Genomic DNA, 16117 nt, shown 5'->3' with positions numbered 1-16117 from the left:
CGGTTTTAACAGCCCCATTGTCATTCCACCACTTTTGTAAAGCGGGCTATTCTTTCGAAAAATCTTTTTAGTTTTCGTAAGACTGAGGAAGATAGACAGCTACACAAACAGAGAGACAAAGACAGAAGGAGAGAGGCAAAGACAGGAAGCCTTTAGACAATCACACTGAAAGCGCATTTTTGACATGTCTTCTGTTCGACAGCCATTCACAGAAGCTTTCAGGATGTAATTTTTTTCCAGACCATCAGCCACTGAAGTGATCCATGGTTGTTTTCTCATCAGGGATAAAAACACTCTGTATGACTTGCCCTTCACCAAGGAAGCTGGCCTTCATGAGCATGTTTGCTAATAATATATTCTGAAAAAAACTAAACTTTTCTTCTGTATTAAAGAGCTTGCAATGTGTGCCCATTTGAGCTAAGACAAACATACACTCTAAGATTTAAAGTGTCTAACTAAAAATTTGTTACACATATATAAGAAGTAGAGTATCAAACACCTATACAATATTAGAGTCATATTTTTTCAAATGTAACATCTAAGGGATGCTACATTTACATAAGATGTAATATTAGGGAACGGCCATCAAAGTTATGATTACTACAATTCTGGTTTAATCAGTTCAGCTTTAATAGAGCTTTAATGTGTATTGTTCTAATGTATAATCTGCACAAGTTTCAGTGAACAACCTTATTTGTTTTGCGCTGCTGTAGTGATATCAGAGCTAGAAACTGTGCCTCTATATCTAAAGCATCATCTGGGTCTATCTGTATTGGAGCTGTACACTGGTGTGAATTAGAGATAAGGTGTTTAGAGCAAATGTGACTGTGCGAGACACTAACGTAAACAGGCCTAAAAAGTTAAAACAACACATTCAGAAATAAAAAAAAAAAAAAAAGGGGGGGGGTTGTGTTTCTCTCAAAATTAAATTTAGCGTTATCTCTTGTTTATTTATTTCTTTGCAATTTATAATACTGGAAAAATAAATCTTAAGTCAACACACTTCTCTTTGTATTTTGCAAGGAAACTGGAAAAGGTTAAATTATTTATTGTAAAACAAACGGAAGGGTCGTTTATAAGTCATTTGTAAGGCAAAAACACTTTATAACTCTAATGTGCTTGAAAGTCAATATTTGGAATAACGACCTCTATTCTTGAACACAGCCTGAGCTCTCTTAGACAACCTCTCTTGTAAAAAGTAGTCCTCAAGAATAGTTCTGCAGGCTTTTTGATCCCAACAAGTTCTTCTTTGGATGTTGGCTGTCTTTTGTTCTAGTCTCTGTCAAGATCAGAGATGGGTAACGCGTTACTGTAATCTGATTACTTTTTTAAGGTAACGAGTAAAGTAAGGGATTACTATTGCAAAAACGGTAATTAGATTACCGTTACTTTCCCGTAGGAACCCTGCGTTACTGCGTTACTAAAACCGTGGGCTGAAAGATCTATCGCTTTATCACCTATTCAGGTTGTAAATCGTGTTTTTAAAAAGTAACTAAGTAATTAATTACTTTTGAAAATAAGTAATCAGTAAAGTAATGGGATTACTTTTTGGGGGGAGTAATCGGTAATTAGTTACTGATTACTTTTTTCAAGTAACTTGACCAACACTGGTCAAGATCATCCTACACTGCATCATTAATGTGGAGATCTAGGCTCTGGGGAGGCCAATCCATGACTAATAGTGTTCCACTACGTTTCTATCCAGGTATACTTTTACTGCATGAAGCCATTGCCAAATGGTACTGGATGGTGGAGCAAAATCTACTGGTACTTTTCTGCATTCATAGTTCCTCAACACTGCAGACAGCCCCAAATTTTGACAAAACTTCAAGTGTATTCAACAGAGAGGTCTAGGAATTCATTGTTGGACCTCTCTGGTGACCTGCTCCATACTTTCTGACAAGAGTTTGTATTAAATATCTTGAATTTGGATTCATCCCCCCATAAGATCTTTTGTCTCTGATGTTTAGTCTCGTTCTTTTAGATTTTGGCATTCCTTTTCTGCCTATTCTCTTTTTTAAAACAGCGAATAGTGAAGGTCCAGATGTAGACGACTTTTACTCAGTGCTGTAGCTCTATGATGAATAAAATTGCATACCATGCAAGTATCTGATAGTTAGCTACATTTTTAAATTTCATTTTAAAGCCCTGCACCAAAAAGAATAGATGACATCAAGAAGTGCTGTTAAGATTTGGCTGTTACACTGACAGTAATTTCCCCAAATACCACTGGACTCATAAAAACATCACTTTGAACTGTCTTTTAGGCTCATATCTGTCTAAAAGCTTCACATACTGTAGATCACAGTGGTTTTTAGTGACAATGCTGAAGACCAAACCCTTCTCTTTTGGAGAGATTAATCTAAATGTTAATCTGAGTCTTAATGCCGCTGCTCATTTCCATGTTGCAGCTCTGCGTTGTATGTATGTGGTGCTGTGCTTCGTATTACTTATTGTTTAACTTAGACAATTATATTCACCAATGCCAATTTCTCATCTTCAAAATGTGTGTAGTTATTATGGGTGAAAGTGTAGTTAAGGAGCCTTGGAAAAAGTGGAATCTTTGTCAATATTTATTCTTAAATAATGCACAGTAAGTGTTTTAAAGGTCAGCTTTCCCAATAATAGCTCATCACATCTACTTAGTTTCTTGTACACGTTGTTGTTCATTGAATGTGAGATTCTGTTTGAATGAGAAGAGCTGTTATTATGAAGCTTTGGCTGGAAATGTAGGCCGTTCATTGAGGCAAAATTCGATAAAATTTCCTAACATAACAAAGGAAGGAGGGTGATGATTAAAGACGTATGTAAATCAGAAAAAAAGCTAAATTAATATGTCCTGAGTGAGGCACCCAGTTATACCTTGATATTCTAATTAATTTTCTAGTCACAACTTGCACTGATTTAACAAATGCAGTTATTTTGGTAAATGGTTGTTGCTGTTGTTGAATTACAACAACAGCAGGTCTTGTAACTAGTTCCCAAGAGAAAATAGATAGTGCTTTCTACAAATGGACATCCAATAGCAGTTATAGAGTTCAATATATTATAGTATAATTGCCTAATATAGGAATAGAAATAGACACATGACACAGTAAGATTATTTGTGTCCATTTTGAGAGTTAAATTTTTCATCACACTTACCTGCGGACAACTGTCTATCCAGAAAAAAACAGGGTGACACAAAGGCATAAAATGAAATAATAATATTAATTAAAAAGTACAAAGGTCACACATTTCATATCCTGTGCATATATCAAATAAATATCATAAAAAAGGATTAACTCTTATTAAGCTTTAAATTAAGTTGTTAAAATTCAAGTTATATATTGGAGCCTCCAGTACCTGATAGGGTCTCTCCTCTTGGCTGCCATTTTCAGAGTCATCTTCAACATGAAACATTTTAACGAGATCTTCTTTACCAAAAACATGGGGATACTTGTAAGATTGCACACAAATGTTTGAGGTGTGTCTTTTTTTGGGGGAAAAAAGAGGCATGAGTGGGGTCAAATTCAAAAAAGAAAGCAGTGAAACTAATTAAATTAACTCTTTTTAATTACCTGATATTATTTTGACCAAACAACAAAATTAATTGTGTTTCTTCTATGGAGATAATTCATCATTGGAACTCTGATTAAACATCTGCAGAGCAGGTTTGAGTAGGTTTGAGAGAAAAGGCAGTTTCTGAGACATGATGTTGGTGGGCACAGGAAGGACTCCTGTTGTTTTCTTAAGAAAGAATGCACCTGCTTTTCCCAGGCTAGTCTGTTTTTGGCCAGCACATTATGCCTGAACAGAGGACATCTAGCCCAACAAATTGACATTTGGTAGTAATGACAACATGTTGTGTATGATTCACCTGACTGGTGAGTCTGCATTGTAGGACCTAAATAATCGAATAATCCTAAAACACATGTAAACACATCGATCTATGGATTCATTCATCCATCGATCCAACTATCCATCTATCCATTCATCCAAGCAAGCTTGAGTACTCAGAGAGACACAACACTAGGGATGGGTATCGTTTAGGTTTTATCCGATACCGGTGCCAAATCGGTACTTTTGAAACGGTGCCGGTGCTTAAAGAATGGAGAACACAAAATTGGTCCAAAAACCTCTCATGTTCAGCTGGTTCACCAGGCCATCAGACTGCTGAACACGTCATAGACACCTCAGCTTCACTACTGGAACTTTAACATTATGCACTCCATACTGTACAGTAATGCCACTGTTTTGCACATGTCTCACTCTGTATATTTTATATATTTTATTTATTGTTTACTCTATTTAATTTGTAAAATATGTGTACACACACACACACACACACACACACGTAGGAAAATATTTAGTATACACATCCAGAAATGCATATACTATTATATATTGTACATATATTTATTAGTTTCAGATGTAGCCATTCTTGTATTTTGCTTGTTTACATTATTGTATTTTGCACAACTCTGTTGCTTGTGAAGCTCGCACACAAGAATTTCACTCACATGTGCTGTACCAATGTACCTGCACATGTGATGTGACAATAAAAGTGATTTGATTTGATTTGATTTGGTTTTTGTAAAAAGATAACAATGTTAGCCTTTTCTGCAGCTATGGGGCATATATGGTATCACTCTTGGCTGGAAGCAGTGCTTAATCAATGGAAAAAACACAAACTTTGTCCAAAAACCTCTCATGTTTAGCTGTTTCCCTCTTTTTCTTTGGTCATTTTAGCCTTTTTGGCCAGGGTGAAGGGAGTATCTGCCATCAAACAAGAAGACAGCCGCATGTAGATATGATGATGTTTGCTAGTTCACCTTACATGCATTAATTTAATAACGTGGTTAGCCTACTCAATGTAAATTACTCACGCAGAGAAGAACGGCTGCTGCTGCTGCCATCATCATCCGTCATCATTTCTGCTACACTGGCAGGGCTAGGGGCCAGGACTCTCCTCTTCGTGTTTTCCGGGTCCGATAACAGGCACCACACCGCAGTAGATGCGCTCGGTGTGAGGTCTCGCAGCAAGCTATCAAATACAGCGCATTTCTTGGTTTTTGGAGAAAAAAAAAACGCTATGCGTCGCCAGGTGTTTCATCGGATTTGAGGAGTTACCTCCTTTGACAGTATCAGCTTAAAGCACTTGTTGCAGGCTGCTGAGTTTGCATCTTTTGCTGTGAAGTACAGCCAGACTTTTGACCGCTTCGCCTTGGGCATTTTTAATCTGTAGCTCTGCATAAAAGAACGTACGTACCTGGCCCCGCCTACTATCCTCGGAAACGTAAAATGATTGGCTAGAAGTGTATCACAGCTCAGGAAAAAAAAGCACCGAAATAAAGCACCGAAATGTGCGCTGCTTTTCGGTCTGGTTACTACCGTTTATGTCAGAACCGGTGCCATCATGGCACCGGACACCGGTACCCATCCCTACACAACACAGACATGGGAGGAACATGAAAACTCCACATCTTCTTGTTGTAAGATGGCAGTGCTAACCACAGTGTTTTTGTTTTTCCACTAGTGAAAAATTGTAGCACATCAGTACATCTACACTTTGACCAAAATCTGTGACTGAGATATTTTAGCTGGGGATAGAAGTATAATTTCCTAAACAACACAAGTAAATAGGTGCTCCATGTAAGAAGTGATTTGCCTCAAGTGAGTTCAAATACCTTGGAGTCTTGTTCTCAAGTGGGGAAAAAATGGAGAGGAAGATTGACAGGTGGATCGGGACACTGTAGTAGTAGCGTTGTTGTGAAGCGAAGTCTGAGCCTAAAGACAAAGCTAACAGGGTTCTTGTCAATTTATGCTCCTAGCTTTACACATGGCCGTGAGCTGTGGGTATGGAGTGAAAGAATAATATTGTAAATGCAAATGGAGAAAAATGCATATCCTTCGAAGGATACACAGTTTCTCAGTTTTACCCCTGGAGATAGGGTGACCTAAGGGCACTCAATAGAAAAGATACACAGGAAGATAGCTTATGCGGAGACTGTAGTTCAGGAGACAAACTCAAGAGATACATCTCTGGGTAGGATTGGAAACAACAGTGTATCACCCAGAAAGAAGTAGAGGTGTTGGAGGGGGAGTAGGCAGTCTAGGCAGCTCTACTTGGGATGGTGTCCTTGTGATCCAGAAGAGGATAAGAAGTAGTTAGTTGCATACATTTGCCAGTATTACAATTAGTTTGATCTGGTCACCCTGAAGTACGGAAAGACGGAAAAATCAAGGTGATTTGGATTTGGGAACATGGCTGCAGCTCTGTTGGCCTCAGTGGGATTCTTGGATTTGCAACGGTACAGTAAAAGCTAGGGTTACTGAGATTGTAATGCCACATTTAAATGTCTCTTTTTTAAAATATATTTTATACCATTAGTGATTATGATCTTTGTTTTTAAGAAATATATCAAAACATATCTTATGTTTACTGTAGGTGCACCTCTGTTTTGAGACATACTTCATCTATGACTCTTAAATATCGGCCCCAAACAGCCTCACTGTATTAGACCAATTTAACAGTGCTTTACCTCAGTCTGGCTCCACACACAGATAAGAATATCCCAGAGCAGCTGAAAGAACCCTCTCCTTTCCTTGATCATGTTATCTTTAAGGCATATTCTCTCATTTCCACCAGATACTGTCATGTTTCTGGGTCCATGTTTTACTTCTCTGCTCGGCACAGGGAATCCTTAACTGAGAAAGTCAAAGGGAAATTGGCCCTTCTCATCCTTTCTTTTTGAGTCACTTTAGAGCTCTCATATTCTTTTATTCCTCAGTTGTAAATAATGCCTTTTCATTGCACGCATGCCTTAGCTCAGTACTGTTTTGAAAGTATTTTATGAATATCAGGATTTGTTTGAAGTTGACGCCTATTTCAAACTTATATCTCCTGGCCTTCTAGTTCAACCCCTCCCCTTTCCTCATTCTCTTTGATATGCAGGCACAGAGCTGATTGAATTTGTATTCATCTTTTTTTCTAATTTCAGAAAATGCTTTACTATTACCGGTACTATATTTTTGGTAGTTCCAAAGAAACACTACAGTCATTTACCCTTGATGTCTTTTAGTGAAGACTGCTAAATGGGGGGGAGAAGAAGTAAAGGTGTCTGATTGATTTGGAGATTTAGTTTGCGTTCTAACTGCACTTCCAAGTGTTATACACATGAGAGGGAATGTTCTGACATATGCTTCTGAGATTTTAAAACTGACAGTGTAGATTAATTTAGTAATATGCCCTAAAAAAACTGCATTTTCCTAGTCACAGTACACTACACACTACAGTATAGCAAACGTCTCTTACACCCCCTAATAGAAGCACACTTTGCAGTGTGAATCTCAGGTTTGACATGCTGTCTGTCATTATCATTGTCTTGGCCTAACGTCTCTGTCACTATAACTTTTTCAGTCACTGCCTAAAGTTTGATTCTCTTTGAAAATGTAAGTAGAGTGCAAAACACAGGTTGCAACTGTTAGCTATTTAGAAAGCTTTCGAGGTTCCAACACTGCTCACTGGGAAACAGACAGATGCACGTGATTCATTTTCCCACATCTACACACACAGACAGATACACAAACAAACACATACCCGCACAGATACACACACACACACACACACTCTGACTCATAACTTGCTGTGTTTTTAGCCATAGGGAAGTCCTTTATCCACATAACTAGATTAACTCACAGTGAGCACTGATCAGCTTAATTTGGATTCAGCCTACTTAGCCTTCCCTGGTCTGCCTGTCAGTCTGCCTTCATGTTCATCTATCATTCTGTGTGTTTGAATGGCAAAGTATTTGTCTACATGTCTCTCTGTCACTTTATTTACACGCCTCTCTCTGTCTAGTCTTTAACAAGGATTATATTTGCAGCAGTTTTTAGCTTTTTTAACTCCTTTCTCACTTACAAAATTATTTCAAGCACATTTCAAGGTTTTTTTTTCTTATTCTTTCCTTTTATTTTTTTTATTTTTTGCTTTTAATGAATAACACCCTGACAAGGATTGATGAATATAGTGTAGCTTTTACTTTTCCCCCCCAAAAAATGCAATTTGCTCTAGAGTCTTGTTTTTTTTCCTTTTTAAACCAAATGTAATGAACTCATTCTGCCTCTGTGTCTTGGCAGGATGTCAATGCAATATATTGACCACATTAGTCTCTCAGTGTTTTTGGATTGCATAATCTCTAGGATGTCCCCAGGGACTCATTGACAGCAAACATACAGATATATGTTTAAAAAAAAACTGAATTTGATCACCATTAAGTCAACCATTACACAAAAATGTGATACTTCTCTCATTACATTGGTTTAAAAGTTTACAAGTCACAGTAAATGTTATATTTGTACACAGATAATTTGTGCTGTCCAATCAGTCACTCTGTTGGGTAGAGGAAGAGAACTCACAGAGTGAACATGGATATTACATTTCACCAGAGAAAAAAACAACAACAAGACCAAAGAGTTCGTAATATGGCAGAATTGTAGATTATAAAAATCTATTTAAATGCCATGTAGCCCCACAAAAATACTTTTTGACTAATAGTTAAACTGTTATTTTTTTGTTATTTTCAGGACCGTTATCTTGAGCTCACTTCCACAACTTCGATTTTCCTCAGTGCTTAAGTTGGCTGTCAGGTAGTGCTAGTGTTTGGAGTTTTGGTCCTGAAAAAATAACTTCTGACAACATTCAGAAAATATTGTCATCTATTATTTATTCTATGTGGTTGCAAGCCCCACTCCAGAGAAGTTTGTTTTGTAATCTTTTATTTTTCTTTAGTTTTTCAGATTCACCTTACCGCATAATTAACCTAAGGCCACAATCACTCAGGTCTAGAGACTGGTTGGCAACCCCCTAGGACCCCACAGGTTGTTTTTACTTTGAGTGTAAACAGTCTCTTTTTCATAGTTTCAGTAGTACTCTGTAGTTAGTGAGTGTTTGTGGACAAAGCAGCATCTTCCATGCAAATTGCAACTGTGGAAATTTGCATGGAAGATGAACATTCACAAAGAGGTTTTCAGTGCAGTTCTCTATACCTCTTTGTGACCAATTACACCTGGCCAGGGGGTAGCCAACTGGTCTCTAGAAATGTGTGACTGGGGCTTGTTCTTATGACAGAGGTTACACTGCATTTTTTCATGTTCATTAACTTTAGTTTCACTGCATATTCTCCCCCTTGTCATCCTCACTTTCTGCAGTGTCTCTGTGTCTTCTCAGATTGAGATGCTACTTTATGGCAATAATAATAAGCCTTGTTTGTTACTGAGGTCTGAAGCAGAAAGAAAACAACGTGGGGGCAAAGGCTCGAGAAAGTGATGGACACAAAATGGGAGAGGATGACGATAAGTAGACATGAAAAGTAGAATACTATGAAAGGCCAAAGGGAAGGTGGGGACAAGGAGTGTTACAGAAAGAATGAGATGCTGAGGAAAAGAGGGAGACAAATAATAAGGGATGGAAGGAAAGTAAGGATAAGTGAGGAATGGAGGAGAAGGTGGGGGGCAGCAAAGAGGGAGCTGAGGAGGCGCTGGGCCTGGGGGATTGCTGTGCGTTTATCCTCCTCTGCAGCAGGCTTCTGAAGCACTACCTCAAGAAAAGACTTTAAAGCAGGGTGGCTACAGCTCTGTGCTGATCTGTTAATACCCACAGATACATGAGGCTTCGCCATAGTACTCTGGGGATGGGGTGGAGCGGGACAGTGTGTATAAGTGTGCATGGGAGTTTGTGTGTGTGTCTTTTTTGTTACGTGTTCAAGGATCATATCATATCTCTGCAGACGATTTTCCATCCCCACCGTTAGCTTGCTCCAACTCACCCTGAGACATGAAGTTACCAGAGCGATTAAAAGATTAGATTGGGCTATCATGTGGCTGTGTGTCACCTAAAGCTGGTGCTGCAAGGGTGGAGCTGGGAGGTGGGAGGTGTATGACTATCCTGTTTTAAGATCCTGTATAAATAGACTCATGCCTCCCGGGAATCAGTGTAAAACACCCCCAGAGCCACAGCATGCAGCAGAAAATATACACACTGGTAGGTGAAAAAGCAGCATAGCTGCTTCTCAGAGGACCGCGTTCTGTGCTCTCGGGGAGTCCATGCGACTATACACAAGAGGGCATGGTGTGATGATTAGAAGATGTAACGATCATTTTATTTTGGGGTATTCCTCCTATTTCCTTTCTCATAATGTGAAAAATGGTTTAGATTCCTTTTCAACACTCAATGAAACAGTGAAATGGTTAAAAAGTAAAACGTTTCATCACCATTCTAAACAACTAATTAAGATGCATACCCATATTCACTGACTTATGTATTTTTTCAAGTCAGGGGACTATAACGATGATATCTAAAATGATAAAAGTCCCTTCACAGAGGCAATTAGAGGGGGAAAAGGAGTGGATGGACAGAATGATAATAACAAACAAATGAAAAACAATGTAACAATCTCAAGCCCAGTGAGGATTTTGCATCATGCGGCTTTTGATCACGATAAGCTTCAGGATCTCAGCAAGGCCCAGTGCAACTGTTTAGCTGCAGTCGCCAGAAGATTCCTTTTGTTTTCTATACTTTGTTTGTGGTGAATAGATAAATCATCATGGTAGAAAATCAATGTCATGCCATTCACTTTTGCTTCAACTTTTTTTTCCTTGAGTTCACATTCGCTTGATCACAGCATTACTTTGTTTAGAGTCAAATTTCTGTAGGTATTTGTTAAACTGCTTTCTTTCTATCCGCAAGGGCCTCTTATCCACTTGATCAAAATACCCCTATTCTTAGCAGTCTATTAGAATGATATGGTTAACCAAGCATGTGATATATCCTACAATAGTCTTTAACGACGGTGTAAACACAAGTGGTACCGGGTCGCTGCTCTGTGGTACTTGCGCACAGAGCCTTTGCAGCTTGTGTGTAAATGTGTCCTCTTATGCATGAAATATCACAGTCCTTACAAAACATCTAATCTAATCAGATAGCCTTTTAATCTAGTGGTTTAAAATACTAAGGCGGATTTGTTGATTCAGCATGTAGTAGCCTCAAAAGTAATTGAACATTATTCAAGGTTAGCATTCTTCTCCAGGCTGATTTTGGATACAACTGATTCCCCTTTTCATATTGTGTCAGCCTTATCTGGCTACTCTGCCATTTGCAGTGATTAAAAGAGATTTAGGTTCCATTGTGAATTAAAAAATGATACTGACACTATATACTATTTAAGCTGTGGCACAAAAAGGCTCTCTTCAACTTCAAGAGCTGGATAAAAATGTCTCACACACGAGTAATATCTGTAAATACTGTTTTACCAAATTAAGAGGCCTAAATCCTGGAGTGTCATGTTGCTGACTGAGTCTGTGGCTTCTAATCTAAACATGCAGTTACAGGGCAACTGGGTATCAGGACAAAGTTTGTAGACTCCAGTTGCACAGTAATTAATAGTTAAATACCTGTGTCACAGTCTCAAGGGTCCACTGCATCTTACCCTCAAGGTAAGAGTGGCAGACTCAGTCGTTGTGTAGGACAGGACTGTGCAATGGCTGCATCGGGGTGAGAGGATGTGGGGGTATGAGGGTATGCATGTGTGTGTGTAGGGATGGGCTTGGGGGGGCATTGCAGATCTAAAGCAGGTAATTAAATGAAGTTCGTAGACTTTACTCTTCCACTCTCCTATGTTTCTTGAAGTATCCCTCACTCTCTAACCTTGCACCTGAGATGAAGATGGCAGTTAATGATCTTTTTTAAAACCACTTTAGCGCCCGCTCTATAGCTCAGTCTTTTACTCTCCAGACAGACCAAGGTTTTTTTTTTCTCCTCCTTTTTCATCCTGGGCCCATACACCATTTTTCTCTGTTCCATTAGCAAATTGCCTCCCTCTCTTTCCTCCTCGTTTCCACCACCCCACCTGCCCCTAACACCCCCATTAAAAATCTAACTGGGGGATTAATTTATTTAAACTGGAACAAACAAAGAAATTCACTCTAGGGTATGTTTTATTTTTCAGAAGTTGAGGAGGAGACACGGTGTTCGAGAGAGACTAATGTTAGATGGCATAATAAAGACAACCTGAAGGACCTGAGAGCCATCATTCGCACAAAGTGTCAGCAAGGTCATCTGGCTGAGGGATGGTGAGTCTGTTATTTACATATGCCATGGGCAATGAGGTAATAAGGTCTGCTTAGTTTCTCCATTTTTAGTAATTTTAAAAAGTGTTTAGACAACCATTAGCAAACTGACCAGCAATCTGTTTAATTTGCCTACCTATTATCTGCTTTAATGCTTGCATTGACCTGGTAATCTTACACATCTTTTTAAGACAATAAAATGAAGATGCTTACTGTACACCAGTGGCCTATACACCACTCCAAAGTATCAAACTACATCACCACTGTAGGTAAGCTTAATCTCAACAAAAAAAAAGATTATTTCATATCACATGTCATATCATATTTGTATGTACAACAGTTTCATTGCATTTAGTGTAACAAACATGTGATTATAATAACATTGAAAAAGAAACCCAGCTAAATAAGCAGTTTAAAAAAGATATGACTCAGCTCAGATGCCTCACATGCTGCTCCTTGCCTTAATATGTCTAGTCCTTAGTCAGGTTTTTGAATATCAGGGTTAATAACTCACTGAAGGATCCAGTCCTCAAGATTACGTGTGTTTGATTTTGTTTACACCATCTGCCATCAGATGCAATTGAATGTACTGCATGGTGTAATCTGATACATCCAGGGGTGATGTTTTGCTGCTGTTGTGTGTGTGTGCCTGTGTGTGTGTGTGTCTGTGTCTGCGTCTGTGCATTAGTGTGTGCAGTGTTACACAGCTCATAGCTATCCCTTAGGAATTGAAAATAGCCTGCAGATGTCCTGCAGGAATTTATCCCAGTCTTATTGTGAACCATGTTCTCCAAGTTAAAATTGACTTGTTATGGTGATATCACATGCATTTTACTGAGGCACTAAAAAATACTATGCATACTTAATATAGTGCTTTGAGTCTGTGATCTTTTTTCTGTAAAAAAAATGAATCTCTCCTTTTTTTAATTATTTTTTTTCTGTTTCCAGCTACAGTGTAACGGTGCTACTGTAACATGAAAAGTTGTTCTGGCTTTCAGAAGACATTGCCATGTCATCCTATTAGTATTATTATATGATACTATAGTGTACCTGTGTAAGCATTTACCACAGCAGTTATCACAACAAAAACACTCATATTAATATTCCAATCCAAGTTTGCCATATAGGTTAGTAATTGAGTTGGTATATAAGGGGTTAACTGATAGGCTCAATGAATTTTGGTGAGGTTTAAGGGTGATGGGAAATACCGGCAATTAATGTGATTTCTTTTTAAAAGGGATAAGTCATTAGTATCAATTGGCCTTTTGTAACAGGAAATACAGACTGCTTAGTGAAAACTGCTCTTCCAGCAAAGAGTTCTTAATCTTTGTTAGAGACATTTTACTCAATAGGCTCACTGATTTTGTGGCAAGAGTTTGGTAAAAGACGATAATTGATATAATTCTAATTTAAAATGCCTGAAACAAGGAAATGGGTTTGCTTAGCTGCTAATTAACACATCATATACTGATAACATAATCTTCACACGAAAAAAAAGTGTGCATCATCATCTTGATGATCACCAAGACTTGTGAGAAAATAGATGATCTGACACAAATATTCAAAAATAAGAAAGCAGTAACGGGACAAAAACGTCTTCAGAGCACAATATCTGGTTCTTTTATTAAAACGTACAAGCTTGTATACACAAGATGTTATTGTAAAAGTAACTTTGACTTTCAAGGTGTATTCGGGACACATCTAGTCCCTGAGCTCACAGTTTTGGCACAATGTCTGTTAAATGCAAGCACAGATTAAAGATTATACTGTTGACAAAACTGAAAACATAATCTGTAGCTTAATTCAGTTCACTTTTGAATTCTGGGTCAGTTTTGAGTGAATTCAGCAGCTGGTTTCTAAATGAGTGGAAAAACAAAACCTTTTTAAATTCCACGTCATAACAGTTCATCACTCTTTCTAGTCCATAAAAATGGTGTCTAAGTCTTATATAACACATGTACTTGGATCAATCTATCAGACCAAAATGACAGAAAATACATGACTTCTTACAAACAACCGTGATATTATTATAACTGGTGACCGTAACATTGAGCTACAGGGTTGTAATATTGCCTCGGAGAATAATGTGCTCCTACATGAGGACATAGTTCAAAGAAAATTTTTAATGTCTCCAAATCCAGTGGTCCCTGACACTTTCCAAGTCATTTTCTTGTCTGAGCATGTTAATTTCCTGGTCCCTTCACATTAATGAGGCTACCGTGCCCACAGTGGATCGGCTTGTTTTTGACACTTTGGGTTTTGTACAGAGAAAACAAAATATTAAATATTAATTGTTGATTCATTGTTAAAATTTAAATGCTCATGGTTAATCCTTTTCATGATTGGACAGAGGCAGAGAGGCTCCTCTCTCGTTCCAGTGTTAATGCTAATGGAACTTTCCTGGCTCCAGTGGACAAGCATTAGCAGTATCAATCATTTCCACAAGATATTTGGCATGAATCCAGCACTGTGGAAGGAAAGTGTGTTTCATGTGTTCATACAAGGTTTAGCAAAATACAACAACAGCAAGTTCTTCAAAGATGTATCACAAGACATACAAAAAGAGGATGTTACATATGAATTATTGTCTTTTTTTCTTGACACCCCAGAGCATCTTCAGTTCAAAGAGGTAGACTAGTGATAAATATGTCACTGGTACCAAGCCAGGATAAGGCATTACTAGCTTTAAATCCCTCAGCACTGATGAAAAAAAGACTTACTGCACACACAGAGAAACTGGTACTTTCAGCAACACAAAGACCTTCACACACACATACACAAACCTATACTTTGACAATAAGTTGTCAAAATGAAAGTGACCTTTGTGGTCTAGTTTCACAGGACAGATGGCAGCCATCAGCACAACACAATGTGGTCTAAGAGGCTGTCACGTCTGTTTTACGCTTATTTTATGTCCATGTTCATTATTGCAAGAAAACAAGGTCAAAACACAAAAGATCTGATTTTTTTTTTTATCATTTTAAAGCAGCATTATTCATGCTGCAGTGATTCCGTTTATATGTTGGTCCACATTTCTATTTTAATTAGTCAGCTATTAATGTTTAACAGCAATTCAAATTTACATTTAATCTTAAGAAACAGTTTTGCTTTGCCCCTATTATATAATGGGAAAGGGAAGTGCTCTTTAGAGTGTTCCTCCAGCCCCTGCGGTTTAACAACTAAAGATTTGGATTAACTTCTCAAAATGAAAATATTACTCTTACGTCTGCATATCTAAGTTGGGGTTTTTAGGCATTTCCAAAATTTAAACTCTCTTACTGCACTAAAATTTGTAATATGCAAGATTTAACAATGTGTGAATTTGTATGTTTATGGATGAGTGCATGTCTATATTGGTTTTTCCCATCACAGTATTTATGCATACACTTTGTAGACTGTTTGCATATGATAGTGTGCTAGTCTCTCTGAGTTCATTTGCTCTAGCTTGTGTACTCACATACCTCCATATGTCTCATAATCCAGGAGACTGGCACACATCATAGCACTGGGAGCAAGGGAATTCAGAGCTGTTCTGCCACATTCATCCGTCTAAAGAAACAGACAGAGAGAACTTATGTGGCAGTGTTTAGCATATTACACAAAATAAAGAAAGAATTTGACTGCGCACTGGGAACGGCTGCCTCACTGAATGAGGAATCAACTGTGGTGAAGATTCAAAGGGCCAATTTTACACTAGTTTATGAGAAAGGGAGTAAATAGAGGGATGCCTAGAGACTGCCAGATATTACACAAGGGGATTCATCTGCAGCAAGAGTGACCATGGGTGGAATAGTTCTAAATTGGCTCTGAAAAATTGGGTCCTCACATACAAACAGATGAAGGGAATATTTGGGATAGAGTGCTTCATGAAAAATGGTTGTCAGTTTATTTCCTTGCATTTTTCATTTCTGCTGTTCTGTTATCAGCTGTTTTCCTGCCTCTTGTTAGATTATGTAATAATGCTACAACAACACATGGCTACTTTTTATTGTGTATCTAACTTTAGATT

General features: G+C 38.1%; 1 protein-coding gene across 2 annotated transcripts in view; it reads left to right on the top strand.

The window, feature by feature from the left end:
• Positions 1-16117, top strand: part of cdh22 (cadherin 22) — a 202537-nt gene that overhangs the window by 46523 nt on the left and 139897 nt on the right. The window contains exon 2 of one of the 2 annotated variants that reach the window (XM_085275084.1): positions 11988-12111. The exons of the other annotated variant lie outside the window; for it this stretch is intronic. The gene's annotated coding sequence lies outside the window, so the exon portion shown is untranslated. The remainder of the gene's footprint in view (positions 1-11987; positions 12112-16117) is intronic. 2 annotated transcript variants of the gene reach the window in all.

The sequence above is a fragment of the Mchenga conophoros genome, linkage group LG5 (assembly GCF_057382185.1).
Source record: "Mchenga conophoros isolate Kocher_MC1m ecotype Shallow Benthic linkage group LG5, M_conophoros_male_GT1.1, whole genome shotgun sequence".
Taxonomy (NCBI): domain Eukaryota; kingdom Metazoa; phylum Chordata; class Actinopteri; order Cichliformes; family Cichlidae; genus Mchenga; species Mchenga conophoros.
This window is presented reverse-complemented; position numbering and strand designations above follow the sequence as displayed.